Raw genomic sequence first — 11,202 nt, 5'->3', positions numbered from 1 at the left:
TATATAAAATGACAATATTGAGGTTTCCTTTTGAATTGTTAAAATATTTAAAGCCATGCATGGTGGGATCTGTGGATATAGATTCCATGGATATGGAGGGCCAACTTTATTTTAATTTGTAAACATCACAGGTCCAAATTTGGGGGGGGGGGGGGGGGAGATGGTATGGGTCACTGTCATCACCACCTCTAAGAAAATGCTTTTCATTAAAGTTAGTTGACATTATTCATCTGCCCCATTTCTAGAAAACATAAAAGCAATTTCATTCATACACAAACAAATGCAGGAGTGAATGAGCCTTTGCATAGATCATGGTCTCTTTGGCAGCATGTGCTAGAGCTTTCATCCATTAAAAGAACATTAGGCTGCAATTCCATATGTACTCTCCTGTCCATAGAACTCATTAAATTCAATAGGACTTACTTGGGGGGGGGGGGGGAATGTTCACTGATCAGAAGTGTTATAGTCAATTGCATAAATCTGCTTATGGATAAAAAGAGTCCCTCCAAAATAAGTACAGTAGAGTCTCACTTATCCAAGCCTCTGGATTATCCAAGCCATTTTTGTAGTCAATGTTTTCAATATATCGTGATATTTTGGTGCTAAATTTGTAAATACAGTAATTACAACATAACATTACTGCGTATTGAACTACTTTTTCTGTCAAATTTGTTGTATAACATGATGTTTTGGTGCTTAATTTGTAAAATCATAACCTAATTTGATGTTTAATAGGCTTTTCCTTAATCCCTCCTTATTATCCAAGATATTCGCTTATCCAAGCTTCTGCTGGCCCGTTTAGCATGGATAAGTGAGATTCTAGTCTGTAGTTTTAATTTTTAGTTAGTTTAGTTTTAAAGTATTTAAAAATAAGAATGAAACAACAACATTTTTATAATTATGTGTTTGTGTGAGAGGTAAATATAAGCCAAAATGGTTCAATGACAGGAGGCTGTTAAACTTCCAACTTCAGGTAGATCATGATTTTATTTATTTATTTTGAAAAGACTTCACTGCACAAATAGTTCCCCCATTGTTATAGCTAAACCAGGCTACTCTAGACTAGGCTTGGTTGCTGTTATGCTTCTTTGCTTCCTTTTTTCAAGAAATATCAAAAAGGGAGCCAGGAGAAATATGATCACCACCACCACCTGTAGGCTGAAGGGGTGCATTCCACTGCAACATCTCTCGAAACTTTGCTTGCTCCTTCCTTTGCACTGATCATGCCTGGGGGTGTTAAATAATAATAATAATAATAATAATAATAATAATAATAATAATAATAATAATAATAATAATAAAAACTTTATTTATACCCCGCCACCATCTCCCCAGCGGGGACTCGGGGCGGCTAACATGGGGCCATGCCCAAAGCAATACAATATAATAAAATATAAAACAGCATATCAAAACATAATTAAAAGTAATACAAGAGATAATAATAGACATCACATCAAGAAATCAAGAAACAGTAAAACAAGAGCAGGCCGCATGAACACAAAGATAAAACCCGGAGTGAGAGGGACAGAGGGGTACTCCAATGTGGACAGGGACATATGAGAGTGCGAAGGATGAAAAGGGGCATGGCCATTCATGATAGACGGGGACAGGGTTCCCATCATTCCAGGGTCCCATTTTCTGGAGCTAAGGAAGAAGGTACAGAAAAACAGAAAGAAATTGGGAGAGCCTTGTCTGTATTGTGCATGTGAATGTCTCTGGGTGCATCTATGCTGTAGAATTAATGCAAATTGATAAAACTTTATCTGCTATGGACCAGTGGTATGAAATCCTAAAAGTTGCAGTTTGGTGAGGCACCAGCACTCTTTGGCAAAGTAGGCTAAAGATGTTGTAAAACTACAACTTGAAAGAATCTTTGGCCGCATTCACGCGTGGAAAAGGTTAAGGGCGAGTGTGGAAGGAAACCCAGGATGGAAAGGGCAGGAAGAAGAAGACCAAGCAGAGCCATCTGCTTGGCGAAGGGGGCGAGGAAAGGGAGATGCGGGGTTTGGACACGTGTCTCGTCTGCCGCGTCCTCCCACCCGAGCCCACCTGGAGCACTTTTCGCCGAGGGGGACGCTGGGTCTCCCACCTCCAACCTCCCTCCTCGCTTGGCTTGCCCCGTTCTTTCTTCCACGAGGCAAACTCCCAGGAAGGCTGTGAAGTCCTGGGGTGTGTGACGAACGCAGTTTGACGCCCTTAACCGTCATGGCTCAATTTCCCATGGGAATCGTGGAAGTCTCACGAGGTCTTTAACCAACTCCGCCAACTAGCTTTGGTGTCCCGCATTGAGCCTTAGTAGTTAAAATCCGATGTCAAACTTTAATAATTCTACAGTGTAGATGCGCCCACCGTGGTGGTTCTGGGGTCGCTGTAACGTTTTTCTATTAAGCTGCTTTGAGTCAGGGAGGATAAAGCGGGCTATAAATACATTTAAGAAGAAGAAGAAGAAGAAGAAAAGAAGGAGGAAGAGGAAGAGGAGGAGGAGGAAAAAGAAGAAGAAGAAGAAGAAGAAGAAGAAGAAGAAGAAGAAGAACAACAACAACAACAACAACAACAACACAAGTCGGGAAGTATTTGAAGTCAAACAACAAGGAGCGCGTGGTGGTTGGATAGGAATAAAAGAAAGAAATACGGGAGGTTATAAATATATTTTAGGTAGAAAAGGGAGTTGTTAAAACATGCATCTAATACACAAACACATATATGAATACACACACACACACACATCGGGATGAAAATTTAATATACTATATATATGTGTATATATACATATATATATATATATATATATAATATATATATATGATTGTTCAAAAGGAGTTACTGAAACATGAATCTAACACACACACACACACGTATGTATATGTATATATGTGTATGTATACATACACACACACTCATATATATAATACATACATAGGTGTGTCTATTAGATGCATGTTTCAGTAACTCCCTTTCAATCACTTCCCAACAAAGGATTCCCCCAAGCGAGAAGCAGCCAAGCGTTGAAGCTGCAAGGCTATTCAATGCTAATCAGGGTGATCAAATTGTAACATTCACACGTGCCTCAAGAGTTCTTTCACCCATTCTGAACATTCCACAGATATATAAACCCCACTTGCCTAGTTTCCAACAAACCCCACAACCTCTGAGGATGCCTGCCATCGATGTGGGTGAAACGTCAGGAGAGAATGCTTCTGGAACATTGCCAGACAGCCCGGAAAACTCACAGCAATCCCTTTCAATAAACCTCATATACACTATATAGATAGATAGATAGATAGATAGATAGATAGATAGATAGTATCTATCTATCTATATTCATATATCTGGAATTTATTGAAAGGGAGTTATTGAAACATGCATCTAATACACACACATATGTATGTGTGTGCGTGTGCGAATGTATAGCTATCAAGTTTTCACCCGGATCCGAAACACATTGACTTGAAAGGAAGCCCAAGTAAACGGCTTAGGATGTCAGATTTGATTTAAAGCCGTCTCTCTGCTTCGGACGGGTGAGTCTGAACTTCTGGTTTGCCTCGAACCGGGAGGCGAGTTTATTTTCCCCGCTTACGATTTTTTTGTCTCCTTTTCCCCAAAACATGTTGCCCACCCCATCAGGATACATATAACCCATTTAAAAGCCCATTTTAAAAAATCCCCATCTTTTCCACGGCAAGGAAGGACCGGGTTCCACAGGATCCGGAGACTCGGTCTCTATGTTGGGCTGTGTGTCGTGGAAGAGTCGCTTTCCGGAACTGGATGGGTTAAGCCTGCCTGCCTGCCTGCCTCCAGCCCCCTCGGTAGGCAGGAAGGCAGGCAGCCCGCCCAGCCCGCCCCCCAGCCCTCCAGCCCCCGCCTGGCAGGGTAGTCGCCAAGGGGCTCCCAAGCACGGTTTGGACCTTCTCGACCCTCCCGACACAGGCGCACAGCAGCCAGGGGCCGGCTTCAGTCCGCTTTTTTAAAATCTGGGAAAGCCAAGCGCATTTCAAGAACACAAGTTTGCAGTCAACGGCTTCTTCTCTGAGGGCTGTCGTTTTGGACTCTGGAAATCCGATATTTTTCTCAGGCTTCCAGGAAAGGATTTCGGGGGTGGAAGAGATGGGGGGAGAGGGAGAGGGAGATGAAAAGAGAGAGAGAGAGAGAGAGAGAGAGAGAGAGAGAGAGAGAGATATTAAATTCAGCAAGAAATAATTTATATCAGAAAGAGAAAAGGGAGAGATTATATAGAAAGATCGGGAATGCAGCATCAGCATCAGCACCAGCATACATATATTATGCATATATAAACATGTGTGTGTGTGTGCAAGTGTGTCTGGAGTACACACACATACATATTTTGCATGCCCCCTGATTTTACACACACACACACACGCAAATATATATATATTCACACACATTCACATTTATCCATGTATGTAAAAATCAGGAGCCATGTACTATATATATATAGTACATATATTTAGTATACATATACTATATGTACTAGATATGCTACATATATAGTATATATAGTACATATCTATAGTACATATAGTGCATATATATATATATATACACTTAAACATTTGTGCCATGCCTCCTGAGTATGTGTGTGTATAGTACATACATATTTTGCATGTGTCCGGATTTTACATACATATATAGATATAGATAGAAATGTATACACATTCACATTTATCCCTCTATGTAAAAATCAGGAGGCATGTACTATATATATAATACGTATATGTGTGTGTACTATACTATATATATAGTACAGATAGCATATATAGCAATATGTGTGTGTGTGTGTGTGTATATATATATATACACAGTGTGTGTGTGTGTGTGTGTGTGTGTATATATATATATATATATATATATAAAATATGTGCTATATACTATATGTACTATTACAGTAGAGTCTCACTTATCCAAGCCTCACTTATCCAAGCCTCTGGATAATCCAAGCCATTTTTGTAGTCAATGTTTTCAATATATCGTGATATTTTGGTGCTAAATTCGTAAATACAGTAATTACAACATAACATTACTGCATATTGAACTACTTTTTCTGTCAAATTTGTTCTATAACATGATGTTTTGGTGCTTAATTTGTAAAATCATAACCTAATTTGATGTTTAATAGACTTTTCCTTAATCCCTCCTTGTTATCCAAGATATTCGCTTATCCAAGCTTCTGCCGGCCCGTTTAGCTTGGATAAGTGAGACTCTACTGTATGTATGTATGTGTGTGTGTGTGTGTGTGTATATATATATATATATATATATATATATATATATATATATATGTACTATATATATATACACGAACACACAGAGAGACAAATAGACAGTCACACACGTATCAGGACCCATGCACCAAAATCTAGGCATATATGTTCATGCCTATATTTTTCCCTCGCTTCTTCTGTCAGAAACAAGAAATCTTTTCATTGCTTTCCATATGTATATATGTCTACCTTGCTCCCTGAAAGCAGCAGTGTTTCCCTTCAGGTCCTTTCCAAAACTCCTTCCCCCTGCGCACCTTCTGGCAGGCAGACAAGTCAGTTGCAAAGGAAGGGGGCGGGGGAGAGAGAGAAAGAGGGATTGAGACGGGAGAGAGAAGGAAAGCAAGCGAGCGAGCGAGGGGGAAACGTCAAATCCCAGCCTTGATTCGCGAGGTCCTTTCCCTGCCTGGTCCCTCTTGAACGGGGCGGAGACAGGGTTCCTTCCTTGCCCATCCTTTCCGATCTTCCAAAAGCGTTATTTCTCTCCCCATCCCTCTATAAGTAATTGGGAAGGGAGCTCGAAAGAAATTTACAAATCTATTACAGAAATAAAAGCAGGCAGGGCATTTTCTCCCCCTGACAACGAGGATAGGCTGGAAAAACCAGGAATACTTTCCCATCGAGGCTGGTTAAGCCAGAAAGAATGCAGACATATTGTGGAGGGGAGCAAACTTGAGGGTCGGGGGGGAGATCACAAGGGACTCGAGAAGAAATAGCCCACCTATTCTATTCCAATCTTTATGTTATGATGGGGCGTCTTATGAAAGTTATACGAGTTTCCATCTTTCTTTGCAGCTCATAAAAAGGCCTTTCATTCATGCGGCCCACGAGGGAACCTCATTAGTCTTGAGCGCTTAATTATGTTTGTAGAAATGGGGAGGAGAAGGGGGAATAATCATAAAAAGGTCGCCAGGAAGGGAGCTGGTGGGCTTCTGAAATATGAATGAACGCCGGGAGGTGCGTTCCGCTTTCGGACGCCAGGGGTCGCTGTTGTAGTCGAAGTCAAAGGGGGAAAACAAACCCTATTCCACTCTCTCTTCTCCATCACCGACTGAGCCTTTCTATTAAAAGCATAGAGATACAGGGAGAGAATATATACACAGTCACACACACACACACCCTGCAAATATCCTCAATCACAAGCCATGCTGATGGTTCCTAGAAAAGGAACGAGACAGACTCCTATGCAATGCATCCTTCGGAGCTTTGAAACGGATTGCAAGGGAAGTATGAAGAAATGTAGTCGTCTGCACTAATACAGTGGGTTACTGGGAGTTTTGGGGGCTGTACGGCCATGTTCCAGAAGCATTCTCTCCTGACGTTTCGCCCACATCTATGGCAGGCATTCTCAGAGGTTGTGAGGTCTGTTGGAAACTAAGCGTGCGAGGTTTATATATCTGTAGAAGGCCCAGTGTGGGAGAAAGAACTCTTGTCTGTTGGAAGTGTGAATGTTGAAACTGATCATCTAAACTGGGCTCTGCAGGCCATTGGCTGCTCCACCACAGACATCAGAAGAACCTGCAGAAACTACAAGGCCAAGAACAAGGCATGAGAGTAAAGACAAAGATCCACCCAGAGGAAAAGTGTTCTTAACATACATCAAGGGAACCACTGACCGTGTTGGGAAGCTGATGGAGAAACACAACCTACAAACTATCTACAGAGCCACTAAGAAAATCCAGCAAATGCTACGTTCAGCAAAGGACAAGAAGGATCCTCTCACCTCTGCAGGAGTCAATCGTATACCATGCAACTGTGGACAAGTCTACATAGGGACCACCAAGCGCAGCATTGCCAAAACACGAATCAAGGAACATGAAAGAAGGCACTGCAGACTAAATCAACCAGAGAAGTCAGCCACAGCAGAGCACTTGATGAACCAACCTGGACACAGCATATTATTTGAGAACACAAAAATGCTGGACCACTCTAACAACTATCATGTCAAACTACACGGAGAAGTCACTGAAATCCATAAGCATGTGGACAATTTCAACTGAAAGGAGGAAACCATGAAAATGTACAAAATATAGCTACCAGTATTAACAAAGCTTTAAAATCAGGACAGTAAATAAAGAACAACACTCAGAAAACAGAATAATCCCAGAAATGAAACAACCAGGGCCAGCTAACACCTCCCAACAAAGGCAGGAAGCAGCCAGGCAGGAAGCAGCCAGGCTTTGAAACTGCAAGGCTTTTTGGTGCTAATCAAGGTAATTAATTGTAACATTCACACTTTCAACAGAGAAGAGTTCTTTCTCCCACCCTGGACATTCCACAGATATATAAACCCCACTTGCCTAGTTTCCAACAAACCTCACAACCTCTGAGGATGCCTGCCATAGATGCGGGCGAGACGACAGGAGATATTTCTTCTGGAACATCATCCACTGGATTCCTGAACAATATCTTTGTCCTCTTCAGCTTCCACGGACACTGACAGTTTCTCCAGTTCCGGTCCACGCAGGATTTCTCCTTCCATGTCTACGAAGTTCCGTGGGAGGGCAAATCCGAGGCTGTCGCCCTCCGTGTCCGCCGAGAGACGTATTCATGGGTTGGTTTCTCCGAAGTCAAATTGGGGAGGGGGGTGGCAACCTCTCCCTTTTTTCCCGGTGGCTTTAGGATAACTATGCCCTGCAATTATTACTAATTGCTCCTTGGTTTACAGAGCAAAATATTGCGGGGGGAGGGAGGTGGCTCCTTTCTTTCTCGGATTCTAGGAAATTTTTAATGGCCCTCTTAGATCTCCCCACCCCCATCCACCCATGTATATAGACTGAATCGTGTAATCAGCCATGTTTGTTTACAATGCCAATTTGGCCTTCCTGGCCTTTTCTGGAAATCAATTAAATTCCTTTTTTAGAAGAAAAAAAAACAAGAAGAAAGTACAGGGAATATCACACTGTGCTGTTTCAAGATCCAAAATAAATGCAATTAGCCGATATTATTTTTAGATATATTGTCGAAGGCTTTCACGGCCGGAATCACTGGGTTGTTGTGAGTTTTCCGGGCTGTATGGCCATGTTCAACAAGCATTCTTCGCCCACATCTATGGCAGGCATCCTCAGAGGTCGTGAGATCTGTTGGAAACTAGGCAAGTGGGGTTTGTATATCTGTGGAATGGCCAGGGTGGGAGAAAGAATTTTTGTCTGTTTGAGGTAAATGTGAATGTTGCAATTGACCAGCTTGATTAGCACTGAATAACCTTGCAGCTTCAAAGCCTGGCTAAAATCAGGACAGTAAGTAAAGAACAACACTCAGAAGACAGGGGAAACTCCAGACAATAAACAATCAGGGCCAACTAACACTTCCCAACAAAGGATTCCCCACGGGCAGGAAGCAGACAGGCTTTGAAGCTGGGAAAACTCACAGCAACCCAATTAGATATATAGGTGTGTGTGTAAGAAACATATGTATACATTCATAGTGTTTACATATATAGGAAGATAGGTGTCTCTGGCTGAATTTAAGCTGTGGTCTGACCCCACTTTAACTGTCTCAGTTCTATGTAATACATGGAGTTGTAGTTTTACCAGATCTTTAGCCTTCCTTGCCAAAAGGAAGTTATAACAAAACAAACTCACCAAACTACCAATCCCAATATGCTATAGCACTGAGAGGTGGTTAAAGTGGGGTCGAACTGCACTAGTCTTACAGTGTATGTGCGCCCTTTGTTCTCTTCAATTCAGGTATATTACAATACAGGCATTGAGTACATTTACCCGTTTCGTGTATATATATATTTATTCAATATGAAGGGCTATTTCTCCTTATATTCCCCATCCAGGAGGTTGGGGTCCCGTTGCTGCCATTCTTAAGGAAAAGGAACAGTCTCCCATATCATGTAATGTTTAAAGCCCCCACAAAAGCGTCCCCCTCCTTTCCTTTCCCTTCCCTTCCTCCGAGGGAATGAATGGGAGCTGAACCAGTAGTATCTCCTCCTCCTTGCAAACGGGTGGCTGCCGAGCTTGAAAACGTATAGGAGGAGGGGGGGGGGGGTCCTTTGTGACATAATTTACGCCTCGCCTACCGCACTGAGGTTAACGAAGCCAGGAACGGAACCGTGCACAATCATATTTTTTGTATCCGGATTACACTGGCGCTGCCCTGATTCGGGAGGCTGGTTGCTTCCATAAAGGCCAGCTCCACATCCCAGGGCGCATCTACACTGTAGAAATAACGCAGTTGGACACCACTTGAACTGCCCTGGTTCAATGCATGGAATCTTGGGAGTTGTCGTTTTAGGAGGACTTGAGTCTTTCCTGACAAAGAGTGTTGGTGCCTCAACAACTACAACTTTTATGATTCCATAGCATTGAGATATGGCAACTCAAGTGACGTCAAACTGCATTAATTCTTCAGTGTAGACACACTCCTGTATACTCCCCAATATCTCCACCTACTGCTGTTGAGAACAGCCGAGATTCCCCAACAACTGGAAAGGGAAGAGGTGTAGAGTTAGGAACCTGTTATGTTGACTTGAAACTTTTGAGGGGCACCTGTGAGTTGAGGAGAGGATGTTCAAGGTTTCCCAGGCTTGGCCTTTCACAAATGCAGGTTAAGACATCAGTTGACGTTCTCCCAAAGCAAGAAGGCGAGGAAGAGCAGGAGAAGGAACAACAGGATCAGGAGGCGACCCTGGGAGGAGAAAGAGAGGGTTTCAGCCATGGAAACCCATTGGGTAAGCCACATTCTCTCAGCCTCAAAAGAAGGCCGTGGAAACCCTTCTTTGAACAAATTTTACCAAGAAGTCCTCTTAGGGTCGCCATGAGTTGTGAAGGACCTAAAGGCACATCAACAACTGATAACTGATATGGTTGTATTTCTCAAAGTCTTACCCTAAGAAGATTATACCGAAGCAGAGGCAGCTGCACTTCTGTTTACCCATTCTTTCTCTTAAAAAAGAACTCTGAAATCAGGACAGTAAATAAAGAACAACACCTATAAAAGGGAAATTCCAGGCAGGAAACAATCAGGGCCAGATAACACCTCCCAACAAAGTATTCCCCCAGGAAGGAAGCAGCCAGACCTTGAAGCTGCAAGGCTATTCAATGCTAATCAAGGTGGCCAATTGAATCATTCACCCTTGCCTCAAACAGAGGTGGTTCTTTCTCCCACCCTGGATCTTCCACAGATATATAAACCTCACTTGCCTAGTTTGCAACAGCCCTCACAACTTCTGAGGATGCCTGCCCTAGATGCAGGCGAAAGTCAGGAGAGAATGCATGGCCATACAACCTGGAAAATTCACAGCAATCCATAATTCCGGCCATTAAAGCCTTCGACCACACACTTTCTCTGAAATGTTTAGGGCATCATATCATATTGTGGTAATAGCACAGCAGTGCTAATTCACACTGCCTGTCCTCCCAGGAAGATTATAAGGAAGCAGAGATAGTGATAATCCATTTTTGTGTTTTAATCTTAGGGTTATGTCTTATGTGTTTTAATGGTCTTACGTTGTTGTTGTTGTTGTTGTTGTTGTTGTTATGTTTATATAGTAACGTGTTGTACCCTACATCGCGCCTTGAGGAAAGACTGATGACAAATTATTATTATTAGTAGTAGCAGTAATATCAGCAGCAGCATAGAAAGTTGAGGACATCATGTCCTGTACTGGCAGCAGGAAGAGTATAGTAGTGGCAGTTTTCTCTATTTCTCCTCTAAGGAGAAGAAACTGGATTGTGCAGAAGATAGCCCTACCGTAGTTATTCTCTCTGCCTTTTCAAGAAGTTCAAGGTACAGGAGGAGGAGGGGGAGGGAGGGAGGGAGGGAGGGACTTCGTAGCCGAAGCAAAGTTTTTCGAAGTCTTGACGTAAATTCCCTCGGAAACTATTCTGAGACCTAGTACTGAATTAAACGTTTGAATAATAATAGTTAATTCTGGGTTGCTGTGAGTTTTCCAGGCTGTATGTGCATGTTCCAG

At 42.4% G+C, this 11,202-nt stretch overlaps 1 long non-coding RNA gene across 1 annotated transcript; it reads right to left on the bottom strand.

Annotated features, from left to right (window-relative positions):
* Positions 1-961: 961 nt before the first annotated feature.
* Positions 962-7,843, bottom strand: LOC134296752 (uncharacterized). The gene is made up of 2 exons (XR_010003602.1): positions 5,469-7,843; positions 962-4,073 (listed from the first exon to the last, which is right to left on the bottom strand). It is a non-coding gene; the product is annotated as an uncharacterized LOC134296752 (long non-coding RNA).
* Between the last annotated feature and the right edge of the window lie 3,359 nt (positions 7,844-11,202).

This window comes from Anolis carolinensis, chromosome 2 (assembly GCF_035594765.1).
Source record: "Anolis carolinensis isolate JA03-04 chromosome 2, rAnoCar3.1.pri, whole genome shotgun sequence".
Taxonomy (NCBI): Eukaryota; Metazoa; Chordata; class Lepidosauria; order Squamata; family Dactyloidae; genus Anolis; species Anolis carolinensis.
This window is presented reverse-complemented; position numbering and strand designations above follow the sequence as displayed.